We start from the raw sequence: 13,497 nt of genomic DNA on the forward strand, positions 1-13,497 counted from the left end.
ACTATCACCGGTGTCTTTCCTAAATCCCTCATCCCAGGCTCTCTCTAAACATATGGGTCGGATGGGTTAGGGATAGGGCGAAGAATAAATCGACTGTCGAACTTGTTTGCTTTGCACTTGTCCATCCACAGCACATTCCAGCGGGAATTCCTTGCAACACACAGCAGCCTTACCAAACGCTGGAGACCTTTAAGCATTGTGGTTCCCACAGTCCCCTATTAGCATAAATAAATGTCATCGAGGCCTGTGGCACCATATTCACCTTTGCATTAGAGCAGGATCCTACATGCTCTGTTTTTTTGTTTTGTTTTTTAAAACAATTGCAATCTCTTTGCTGTAAATACACAACTGTATACATTGTATTTCTTATTTTACTCGATTATTTCACTTTTAATAACTCTGTCATTAATCAGGCCATGGGAGTGGAGAGTGATCAGTAGATAGTTCAGGCGAATGGCACGGAGGAACATGGCTGCATTTGCTCTCAGTTTGGAGGAGTGTCAGAAGGCCCAAATATTCTCCCAAACTCAGGTACCTCTGACTAAATATCTGCTATAATTTATAAGAGTGGTTTGCATTGCCTGTAAATGTTCAACACATACAAAACAATATTAAGCTAAATGTTACTAGAAGTATTACCAAATGCTTTTGATTAAAGATCAGACCACTAAATAATGTTTAAAACCTTCAAGCTTTCAAAAACCAAGTATCCCACTGTTGAGGCAGAGTTTGCAGAATCTGAGATGTATTATTCATTGCAAGACTCAACAATGGGTCAGCAAGGGCCATATCTGCTTCCTAGCAACCTGTGTGTGAGCGGATGTGAATGCCTGTTTACGTGGTCGTGACATTGTGTGAGCCTCATCAAAGGTCTGCTAATGAGCCTACATGTGTGCACCAATTGACCAGAGCAGACCTCAGTTAGATATGATGTGTTATTAGGACTGAGAATCAGTCAAGAGTTTTAATCTAGATTGAAAATAAAGGGCTGCCTTCTCATTGCATTTACACACAACATTTGGACTAGTGACATTTTTGAGATTACAGAACATTTAAGATGGGGTCAGCAAGATTTTTTTCTTCTTGTGTTTACTTTTATTTGACAAGGATGCATTAAATCGCTCTATTTACAGCAAATACATTTACAATTTTACAAAAGATTTCTGTTTAAATAAATGCTGTTCTTTTTCACCTTTAAATTGTTGTACTTCTTTGGAAAACAGATATTACAGGCTCCACCTTTGAAAGTATGCGTGTTTATATATAATTTATATTTTGCATGAGTGTATGTACATATATTACAATTGTATGTATACAAAAGTCATTTGTAAATCATTTTAATATAACTAATGTTTTTTTAAGTTTTTCAGGTTTGAAAGAAAATTAGCCCTGGGAAGAAGGATTGTAAAGTAATTTTTTAAAGTGACGTGACATTCAGCCAAGTATGGTGACCCATACTCAGAATTCATGCTCTGCATTTAACCCATCCAAAGTGTACACACACAGCAGTGAACACACACACATTGTGCACACACACTCAGAGCAGTGGGCAGCCATTTATGCAGCGGCGCCCGGGGAGCAGTTGGGGGTTCAATGCCTTGCTCAAGGACAACTCAGTCGTGGTATTGCCAGCCCGAGATTCGAACCCACAGCCCTAGGGTTAGAGATCAAACTCTCTAACCACTAGCCACTAGCCACTAGTTGTGACATTATATCATAGCAGCTAATGCATTTCTCACAATATACACAGGAAACATTTGAAGTAGTTTAGTACAACTTTGAGGAGTGGTACTTTCAGTTGCACTTCATTCCATGGCTCAAAGTGGGTGGTCCAAAGGAGAAGCCTAGTCTGTGTGACCTTTGACCTCTGGAGCAAAACAAGGTGCTGGCTCAGGTGTGTGTGTCTCTGCATGTGTCGGCAGAGAATGAAGGGGTCCATTTCTCTGATACCCCTTTAGAAAGCCAGTGAATCCTGCAGCAGCTTGGTCACTCCAGGTTTGATGCGTTTAATCTTATTAATTAAGGCAGCAGTTCTACAGCAGACTTATTCACTGCCATTCAGATGTTTAGGGTTAGTAAGATTCTATTGTTAAATAAATTAATAGCTTTATTTTGAAAGAATGTATTAATGAAAAGTGACAGTAAAGATTTCGAATCTGGTCTGAAAAATATCTTGCCCCTTTCGTTGAAATTGAAAAATGTGATGTTCAGTATCACATCCTGCTCAAACCTCAGCTGCCCTTGTCATGTCTAATGTTTCTAACTTCTTGGCATCCACACAGATGAATACAAGGCTCATGAAATATTCACTGTAGAAGAAAGTAAATTGTGCAGCACCCTTTTTTATCCATCCATCCATCCATCTCTGTCTGCCTTTTTCATTCACATCTCTTCTATTAGTAATGACTGACCCCTCACATAACCCCTCCATGCTCAGGCCGTTAATTATGATAATGCTATTGTTTATTTATCTGTTTTTGTCCTGCGTGGCACAGCCATGTATTTGGGAGCTGAAGATTAGTGTGTGTAATGTTTGTTAGTATCTCTTTTGAGATTGTTGCTCCTGTACGGCAGATTTCATATTACATCCTGGCCACGGCCGCTGTCTCGCTTGTGCGCACAAACATTTTTTGTGCTCTCGTCTAACATAACTGATCACTTTTTCTCTGATTAAACACACTGTTGGCCTCTTATGAAACTGATCAGAAGCCAAAACCAACAGATACAGACTTGGCTAGCACCCAATCCCTTACCTTCCCTTTTGTTTCTACTCTGCTTGTCATTATAATACCGTCATTATTTTCCCAGTGCTTTGTTTCATCCGCACCCCCTATGCTTCTGCCTTCCCCTTCATTCCCAGCCGGCCTGCTTTTGTTGCGGGCGAGATATGTGGCAGCAACGCCCGACTGCAGCCCAGCCAAACTCAGGGATTTCTCCACTTTATTATAATTTAGCCTGGCTATGTCAAAAGAATAGCCGCCTTGACTGGAGCGATTGAGTTAATCCACCAGCCTGACTGTGATAATGTAATTACCGCTGTCTTAAGTCCTTTAATTTCCCTGCGCCTGTTCCGAGGTGGGGTGTGTTTATGTGTGTACGCGCTTGCTTATGATAGTGTGTGAGCAATTGGGAGTTAGTGAGAGACAGGAACCCTTTCAGCAGAGCTTTACACGCACATGCACGCTTTCCAGCACCTCCAATCCCCTTTCTCCTCATTTACAATTCCCTGACATTCAACTAATTGGCCTGGCTGGGTAGTGAAAGCTTAATTTCTTTATTCATTTTCAGTGAGGATGTTTATTTTTGCATATGCAAATGTAGAACAGAAGGGGAGGGGCTTCTATTGAAGAAAATCTGAGAATGAGAGGTAAAATTTATCATGGCATGGAAACACCTGTTTATTAAATCTGGGATAATAGGATGGAGATTGGGGGGTTAGAGCCAGATGAAGTTAATAAAAACAAGTTATCTGGAGAAGACAACACTTGCGATTCAAAAGAAGAGATGAAGTCATCCGTTGACTGTCCTGTTTTTTTCTCTCTTTTATGTTGATGTGATTGTATTGGTTGTTAATGACGTGATTATAAATATATGATGTAGTTTTGTGGTTGCAAGATAAAACCGTTTTTGAGTTCTGTACCCATTTCAATGAATCATGCTTTATCTCTGTGTTTCTTAAGCTCCCTGTTCTTGCTGTTTGAGGATCTGTTCAAGAAGTTCAACTCAGAGCTGAAGAAGATCGCTAAACAAGAAGAGAGCAGCTCAGTTTGATGTGGTGAAGCACATGAGACAGGACCAGATCAATAACAGCATGATTAATGCTGTCTTTACTGTAAGTCCAGACACTCTGCTGTCCATCTGTAACCGACTCACAGGGCAAGAGAGATCAGAAAGTGTCCACATCTTTGTTTCACTATCCACTCTAATGCATTGATTAAACAAATAATAGTAATAATAACAATTTTAAAATAAATTTAAATGAAATCATATGTAGGCACAATTTATATTTGTCTGTAAAGCATCAAATTCATTATTATTTTTTTATGATCATAAGAAGCAAATTCAGGCAGGTATGTCTAAACCTTTGACTAGTAGTGTATGCAATTCAAAATTATCAGCACAGTGTTATTGTAGTATTATTTATATACTGTTGTAGTTTTGAATTATCTTTATTTTCATATTTTCAGTTTCATTTTAGTTTTAGTAATGTTATGGTCTTTTGTAATCTAATAGTTAATTGATTTCAGCTTCATTATAGTTGCAGAAAAAGATTTTTAATACTTGTTTAACCATTTACATTTATTTTATTTTAAGATCTAGATTTAGTACAATAAAATTAACAATTTAAAATAAAACAAACAATAAAAACACTGCTGCTGCATATCAGAAAATGTAGTTTTTCCTTCAAAAATGTGTCTTCCAGGGGAATTGGTCCCTGAAGAGATTTAAGATGGACAGGCAGGGTGTGACTCAGGTTCTTTCCCGCCTCTCTTACATCAGCTCTGATCATGATGACCAGGATCTCCTCTCAGTTTGAGAAAACCAGAAAGATTAGCGGTTCCCGCTCTCTCCAGCCCTCCCAGTGGGGCATGCTGTGTCCCTCAGACTCACCTGAAGGAGGACAGTGTTCCTCATTTAGGAAACACCATCATCTTGTCAACATCATCAGTGGATGCATGTTTTGAAGTATGTTCACACTGCTTAGTTCCATGCAATGAAAGTGCAATCATTTATACAATTAATTTAATGACTTATTTTTATGGAAAAGAGCAGCAATGGCCACTGGAAAAGCCATATTGGTTTACCACTGATTTATTGTGCTTATTGAAGACATTTAGATAATCAAAGCTGTTTGATTGTTTTCTAGGCTTGTGGTCTGGTAAAAAATCTGGCTCTGATGACCCACATCACTACTGACATAGAGGACGGCCCCATCATCAAGCTGGCCTTCGACCTGAGAGTGAAGGACGTCAACCTTCTGTGTGAAGAGGAGTTGTCCTACCCCATTGTCTTCCTCGTCTTCCTCAATGGTATCTGCACACACAGGCAGAACAGAAGCCAAACAGCACGTTGTTCCACCTTTTATTTTTCAAGCACACAGACACGCTGCAGGCATTTGAATAATATTCAAATGAACTTCTGTTGTTCACACTACAAAAGGGTGTGCTATTGATTACCTTTAATGTCATGTCACAGAAAACTCACCCCACTAATTAATTCATGTATATGTTTTTCCCAGGGTTGATAAGTTACAAATTACACAGGCCGTCACTGTGGCTAATTAATTAACAAACACAGCAGGTGTCAATGCATAAATAAATACAATCCCTCCAAAGTTAATCCACAAACATACTTGCCCACAAAGTGACTCACACAACACTAAGGCAGTGTATGATCCCGGGTGGCACCATAGTGGGTCTCTCTTATCCTTCAAACAAAAAAGCTAAAACTTTTTCTATTGAAAGTGAATTAATACTTGCACATTTACACATGTAAAACTGACCTAAATGACCTATTGCATATTGGTCTGCACCTTCAGAGTGATGCGTAGAGCAGGTTTTATAAATGAGTTTGTGTCCATTTCAACCAACTTGACCGACCGCTGTGTATATATTTCTTCTGATGGGGGTTGTTTGTGCAGGTACTAGTCAGTGTTTCTTTATATAACATAATTACAATCTATTTGGAATATAAATGGTTTAAAACCAGTGCCCAGTTGCCGTATGTTGCACAGACACATTTGAATTGCATTCGGTGTGCTCCTGGTAGACCCTACGTCATTTTGAAGAATAGACAACCAGCTGTAAAGAACAAACACACTGAGGAATTGTCTAAGGGCTACAGGTGCATTCAAGGCCAATCAATATTTAAAAATGACATCTGAATGAGTCCAGTATGCAGATCCGAGACTGTCTTAAGACTGTCTTACAATTTATCATAAATTGTTCACTTAATCTTTAATTATTATTGCTAATAATTGAATTATTAATGCTGTTAAATGTGAATAAGCAAATCCCACTGGGAATATGTGTTTTTCATATTGTACCTTATAATGCTGTGATGCCTGAATTTCATTTAAAATGATTTTATTGTTAGCGTTTTGTATTTATTTTTAGATGGATATTCAAAAATTGTATTAACAACATCATGATAATAATAATTTGGTTATTATTAGTATTGGCCAGAAAAATGTTTTTAGGAAAATAGTAAATAATTTTATTATCAGCCAAAACAAAAATAATTATTAGCCATAATAATTTTTGATTTATTATTGTATATTGGCCAAAAATAATAAAATATTACATTTGTACATTTATATATCCAAAGAGTCCAAATAGAGCAACTATACATGGCATCCATTTAGACCCAAATAAAGAATTCTCATAAATAAAAAAAACCCTATGTGTGTTTTATTCAGGGATACAACCCATTTGGAGATCGAACCGTTCATGCTGCTGGGGGTCTGTGCTGGTTTGATTCCTTACCCTCATCATAACCAGTCCCCCAGAAATGCCTACCAGTGTGCTATGGGTAAGACTACTACAGTCTCCATCCCCAAACATCCACTTCTAAACGCATACATCCACACACACACACTCCTATTCACTCACAGACACACTCACTTTCGCACTGGCATTCAAAACTTTTGAAACACACTCCACATTCTGTATGTATGTGGACATCAAACATTGGCTGCTTTCGTAGACTCGCTTGTGTGTGTGTGTGTGTGTGTGTGTGTGTGTGTGTGTGTGTGTGTGTGTGTGTGTGTGTGTGTGTGTGTGTGTGTGTGGAGGACTTTCCCTGCCACTGTCTGTGAGTGTCATTAGACATTCATTGTGTCCTGAGCTCAGTGTGTGGAGCAGGGTTAGTGTGCTCAGCTGTGCAATAGGGAAAGAGAGCACACACACTCCACTGCCCTGGTTACCAAAACTACTTAAACCTCTCCTGGCCACCACCCACATTACAAAACCACTGAGACTGCAACTATATTTGGCCCAATATCCCAGTTCTTGTCTTCTTTTTTCTGGACGGACAGCCCCATACATGTGCAAATCCAGTTGTGTGGCCCCAGCTCTAATATCACACACTGTGTGCTTGTACCCTGATTGTAGAGTAATAGCATCTGACAAATGTCAAGGCCTCAAGGGACGGCGGCTATTATGCTTAAACCTCACCCCCCTGCCCCATCTTTGCTATTGCTAAACCACCACCCCAGAGATTTACCACTACCAACACCAGCCAACACATCAACACTCCTCTCAGACCATTGGTTAAATGTGATCAGATGTGTATTAGCTGTTTCATATTGTTTGAAAAGCATTGAATTATGTTGTAACCAACCTCTTAAAAAAACGAAGCTTTCAGGGGCTATCATGAAATAAAGAACAATACTTTTGCAATATTTATTATTCTTGGATCGTTTTACAAATCTATTTGTATTTGTAAAAAAATTAACATTTTAATATTACATTTTAAGTACAAGTTAGCATTGGTTAATACATGAATACATTTATTAATGATGAAAAAAAAATATTTACAGAATAGACACCCTGATGTAACTGCTGGTGTGCCCACAGAAGCCTACGGTGAAGAGGACAACCACCATGATGCGTTACACTAACCAGACTTTCTACAAAGTGATGGGTCCAATGCTGGACACAGAAACACGCAAGCCCACCTGGAGACACCGTTTTCTGGATGCTGACGTCATCTGCTTGCCTGGTAAGACATTTCAACCTTGAATGTGCTGATCTAAGGATATGTATTGATTTTTATTTATGTCACATTCCTCACAAGTGAGAGGTTTGAGAGCAAGCAGGTACTGGTGAATGCCCACAATCACCCAAACACCACTGGAGGGCAGTGCCCAGCCAGGCCAATCACTATACTGAAGCTAGAATATTCCAATTGTTTTATTTGAGATAACTGAGTTAGTTTTCTAAAAGTCACACTTTCTTCGTTCTATACTGTAGGTACAGAGAAGTTTTTTTGCCTAATGCCTAATTTCTTCATTCTATAGATACAAAGGAGCGACAGACTCCTACAATGAGAAGGTGACGATCTCCTCCTAAGCTGAAGATGTCTTTTTGGTCAAGCTCCTGCTCAGGCAGACACGCAGACCAGAGATCGGAGACAAGTTTAGCAGTCGACATGGACAGAAAGGTACAGATTCAACCTTTCTGTCCTTTTCTAGACTGGCATCTTTTCCTCTGCTTTAGTAGATACCAACATGTGAAATGACACTCCATCACCGTGCCAAAAAGAAGACAATAAACCCGTCTCATTAACAAGTGGGCAGAGATGTTACTAAACTTGAAGTCCAGTTTATTTTCAACGCCCAAGTTCTATCGTCTCAGCTGGCCCTCCCATTCTCTTCAACTTTTTTGCCTGTTTTTCAATTAATTAGCTTTTTGTCCCATGCCAGACTATGCAAATTTATTACAGCAGCTCAGTCCTGGGAAAGTGTTTACAGCCCCCATTGTTTCTGAGCACCTCCGCTGAGAGAGCTGGTCAGTACGATGTTTTAATCAGAGCGTTAACTGGCGCCATGCATAATTCACTCATTTCATTAGTGGAGGTCGTCCACTGGCACTCATCACGGGACGTGACAGTGAGGAGGGGTCAGGGAGGGGTTAGCCGCAAACTGCCCGAGATGCTATTTACTGCTCTTTTTAAAGAAGCTTTTTGTATTTAAAGGAGCAGGCAAGTGTTGGTTGATCAGGATAACACAGGGCAGCTAATTGTTGTTGTGAAGGATAGTGCCGTTCTCTTGAATGTCTTTTGTGCATTTAGAGGCGGGCTTTTATTGAACAGTCCCACTTGGAGAAGTTGAGCTGTGTTTTCCAGAGGTGCATGACTGAGCTGCCAACCACACAATAACATTCAGCAGGAATTCATTTAAGTTTCTATATTTCTTCATGGTGGTTTTATTATAATCGTCTGTGTGCACACTAAACGGGCACTTTAGGTGCTTTTTGTTGGAAAATTAGTTTGAGAGAACGTTGTACATCAAAGAAAGAGATTTAGCTACCTTTTGGGGCAAAAGAAAGCCCATTAAAGACGTCCCACCATGGTTTGAAGTCATTGGCTTTCACGGGAGTTTTGTCTTACTCATTTTAAACCTGCAGCCCTATTCTGACCAGCCTCTACCACCCTCATAAGATCCGGTCACCGGAGAACGATAGGTTAATTATTTACCGCTGACCCAAACACACACCGAAGCATACACACACACACACTGATACTCACACAGCTGTCTTGGCAGGGTCCATTGTGCGAGCCGCCACAGTGGGGCTGTATAGCCGGTGATGGAGGGCCATGGACTCTTACTGCTGTCTTGCTTTTCTTTGCTGATTTCATGCCTCTTTTATCATTCCCTCTCACACAAAACAAACAACACAGAGGATGTTTGCTATGGGAACCGCTCTCACTTACCTCTCTGCTTCTGTTGCACTCTTGCTCACTTTCTCTCTTCTTGCACCAGGAAATCCTTTTACCTACGCGGCTGCTAGTGCTACTAACAACTGTTTTGATCATATATTTAATGCCTAGATTTATTGGATTATCGATTATTTTCTTAACTTAAAATAATATTTGTCTACTTGTTCTGTATTAAAATATGGAAATTTCGTGTTAAAACAAACACCACCGTTTGGAAGATTAAATCAGCAAGGAGGCATTAAATTTACCAAAAGTGAGAGTAAAGAGATTTACCTGGTTGCAAATATATATATATATATATATATATATATATATATATATATATATATATATATATATATATATTAGAATAATGTTATTTAGTTCTGTTCATCAAAGAATCCTGGAAAAATGTGTCATGGTTTAAAAAAAAAAAAAAACATTAAGCAGCAATCAGATCAACATTGATTAACTGCAGCCTTGGTGAGCATAAGAGAAAAGAATCTACAAACTTATGTTACAAATGTTACAATTTGGGCATCATAATCAGAACTGTTGTTGTTGTTGTTTTTTGTTTTTAGATAAAAAGCTAATTTCCTTCTTTCTTTTTTTTTTAATAGATAAAAATGTGACATTCACTACTCTAAAGTGACATCACTAAAAGAGGTTCCCTGATTAACTGATAATAAATTTAGTTTTCTATTTTCATTATTGATTTGTGCTGATTCATTGCTGCATTGCTTTAGGTACTTATTTTGGTGGTACATTAAACATTTAACCAAAATATTGAGTAATTTGATTCAATGTGTGCATATATTATTTGTGAATTATTTTTACATTGATATATAATCATTATGATTTTTTTAAATTGATTCAGAGCATATTTCTATTCTGAAAAGCTTATGTAAGAATATATATAGAGAGAGAGAGAGTTCTTATGAGGAGCCCAGATTTTTTTTTCTTATGCATATTTTGTCGCTCACCTTAGTTGAACCTTACTTTGTGGGCTCCATGGTAAAGGGGAAACTATGGGTGTATAATCCTCTTCTCACTGTCCAGCTAAGCACCTCTCCTCACTTCCTGCTCCTGTTCTTCTCTCTTTTATCACTTGCAAATGGCCCAATAATGTGTTTGCTCTGGCTGCGGGAAGAATTCAGGAACTCCATGGCAAACATTTACACTCTCACTTTGGACCACTTTCACTCTGTCCTGCAGTCTGAATTTCCAATGGTTCCACTTCAGCAGACCTGAATACGTTTGCTTTATAGGCCTTTGGACGATGAAAGTTACAAAAACCTCACACTTTCTCATCAAGCATTTGTTTGAGACTGAAGTCAGTTCTGACAGGGTGGAGTTAACATTTCTTGCAGACTATTTGTCTCCTAATGTACACTACCATTCATAAGTTTTTTTCAGAAAAATAAATTCTGTAACTTTTTTTTTCATTTAAAATAAGAATTTTCTATTTTAATATATATATATATATATATATGCAGTTTATGCAAATCTCACAATTTCAGTTTTCAGAGACCTTAATTCCCCCATGCTTTCTAATTCTGAACTCCGTGTTCTGGTGCAAACAGCAAGCCATCATATAGGAAATCGTTTGAACTGAGGAATAGATTTCTCTTAGTGACAAGGGGTCAAAGATCTTCTGGCTCTTTCTGCGAGTGACCTCACTAAAGGTTTCTGTCGTGCAGTGGTGTGTGACCTCAACATGAAGTCACTCACATTCACCAGCTGCACTGTTAGGACTGGGAAACAGGGGCATCTACACTGCTGCAGGGGGGAAAAGTTATTAGTTTCCTTTAAGGAGCCATTGAGCTTGCATCACACATTGTTAGGATGCATATAAATCTTAGAAAACAAGCAATCAAATTAATAAAATGAGCTCTCCTTTGATTTGTTTCAGGTTGGAAAGCTGATTGAGCTGTTGGCTGGTAAAGCAGGGGTGCTGGATGGACATTTTCACTATGGGCCTGCTTTCCGGGGCAGTAAAGTGAAGGATGTGTGTGAGGACTACCAATTACCAGGGCAATAATTATGCCACCTCAGGCATCATAGGGTAAAAACTGTTCTTTAGCATCACTTTTGTTCATTTGTATATTTCTTTTTCACCAATACAAGTTTGTTTTATAGCTTTAAGTTACACATTACAATAATCGTTCATGTTAACGGATTAGTTAACTAGTTAACACTAACTAACAATGAACAATACTTCTAATACATTTAATGTTAATCTGTTAGTATTATTTAATGGACGTAATCTAACATGAACTAACAATGAACAGTTGTATTTATATTAACTAACATTAACAAAGATGAAGAACTAGAAACAACAAATTTCTCACCGTTAGTTCATTTTAGTTAATGCATTAACGCATGTTTACTAATGGAACCCTATAAAGTGTCAACTTATGAAGATTTGAATACCTTTAAAATGAATAGCTACTGTACATTGATTTAGAATTTCTATATATTGCAAAAATCAAAAGAGCCACCAGAGAGTGTTTTCTCTGTTGCACATTACTTTAATTAATTAATTTGTTTTTTGGTCATTTGCTCTTAGGGAACCTCTGGAGGCCTACATCTACTTCTGTCCAGTCTGTTATCAGAAATTATAGCACATGGTGCTGGATAAAATGCATGCCAGAGCATGTGGTCTGAGAGCAGTACTAGGTAAAAAGGCGAACATATTCTCTGAAATTTGATTTGTTATATTTATTCTTTGCGATAATAAATTGCTTATTATTCTGGCTCATATCTTTATTGCAATTCAATGCTATTTTTATTTTATTTTATATTATTATCATAATGCAGGAACGTGCAGCCCACTGAGGGTCATTCCTGAGATGGTGGTCTCTGTCTGGGAGAGATGGAACGAGACTGTCTCATTGGCTACGGAGCCAGCATGCTGCTGCTCAGGCGACTGAGGATCTCTGGTGTCATTACTGCAAGTCTTCGTGCTATGTGTCACCTCTACGAATTCCATATGCCTGCAAACTGCTCTTCCAAGAACTACAATCCATGACCATCGTCCCCCGCCTCAAACTGGCTCGATATAATGAGTGAGGGCGAGTGATTACAGCATTTCACCAAAGCTTACACACAGAGGAGAGGTACAGTATTATTAAGGACTACATACAACATTGTATGTATTTATGTATTTTTATATATATATATATATATATAAGAAGTTTGTTTTTGTTAGTTTTTTTTTTTTTCAATTTCGAAGTCTTGAGCAGTCTTGATGATGTGTTAATCTGACAACACTGACAGTAAAAAGGAGCTTGTTTTTACATTGACCACCTTCCCACTTTGCCGTTTTTTTTTGTACACTAAATCATCCACTATTCAAAGATTGAATTCCCGCCCACCAAGCAACCGGGGAAGGCTTTGATTGGAAGAATGCATCTCACATTGGTAGAATGGGCACTGACAGTGCGGCTCACTCGCTCGCTGGTTGGGGGGAGGCGGGGTGGAATAGGGGTCTGAGGGTGTCTCTTTTGGCCAGCTGCACCTGTCCTAGCTAATGAGGGGCTAATGAGACTTAGAGTAAACGAACAGAAAAAGGAAGTCTTCTTAGGAGAGGATGCAAAGATTCTCTTCCTCCACCTCCTTTTCCTTCAGAGCCTTCATCTTTAAAACTGTAATTAAGGAAATTTTCATTGATGTTTGGCTCTCTCTTGCCATCCACTTCCCAGCTTGTTAGAGGTGCTAGATAATCCATACAGCTTCTAATGAAAGCTGGGATATTGTTATTTTGTTCTGTTTCTTTGATGGTTTGTGGTATTAATTCTGTTATTTACTTATTGTTTCCTTTTTTTAATATGAAAGGGACACTACTGTTCAAACATCTGTGTTTGTTTTTTTTTTAAATATATTTCTAAAAGAATTCTATATAATATTACAAGTAAAAAAAACTGTTTTCTATTTTTATATATTTTAAAATGTCATTTGTTCCTGTGAAGGAAAAGCTGAACTGTCAGCAGCCATTGCTCCAGGCTTAGTTTGCTCCTCCCAAAATTTCATTCCATTAGTCAATAAAATATCAAAACAGTGGCATCTGCAAACTAA

The 13,497-nt window shown here is 38.3% G+C and overlaps 1 pseudogene; it reads left to right on the forward strand.

Moving 5' to 3' along the window:
• Positions 1 to 3,420: 3,420 nt before the first annotated feature.
• Positions 3,421 to 12,531, forward strand: LOC132155768 (DNA-directed RNA polymerase III subunit RPC2-like; annotated as a pseudogene).
• Positions 12,532 to 13,497: the final 966 nt, after the last annotated feature.

Source organism: Carassius carassius, chromosome 13 (assembly GCF_963082965.1).
Source record: "Carassius carassius chromosome 13, fCarCar2.1, whole genome shotgun sequence".
NCBI lineage: Eukaryota > Metazoa > Chordata > Actinopteri > Cypriniformes > Cyprinidae > Carassius > Carassius carassius.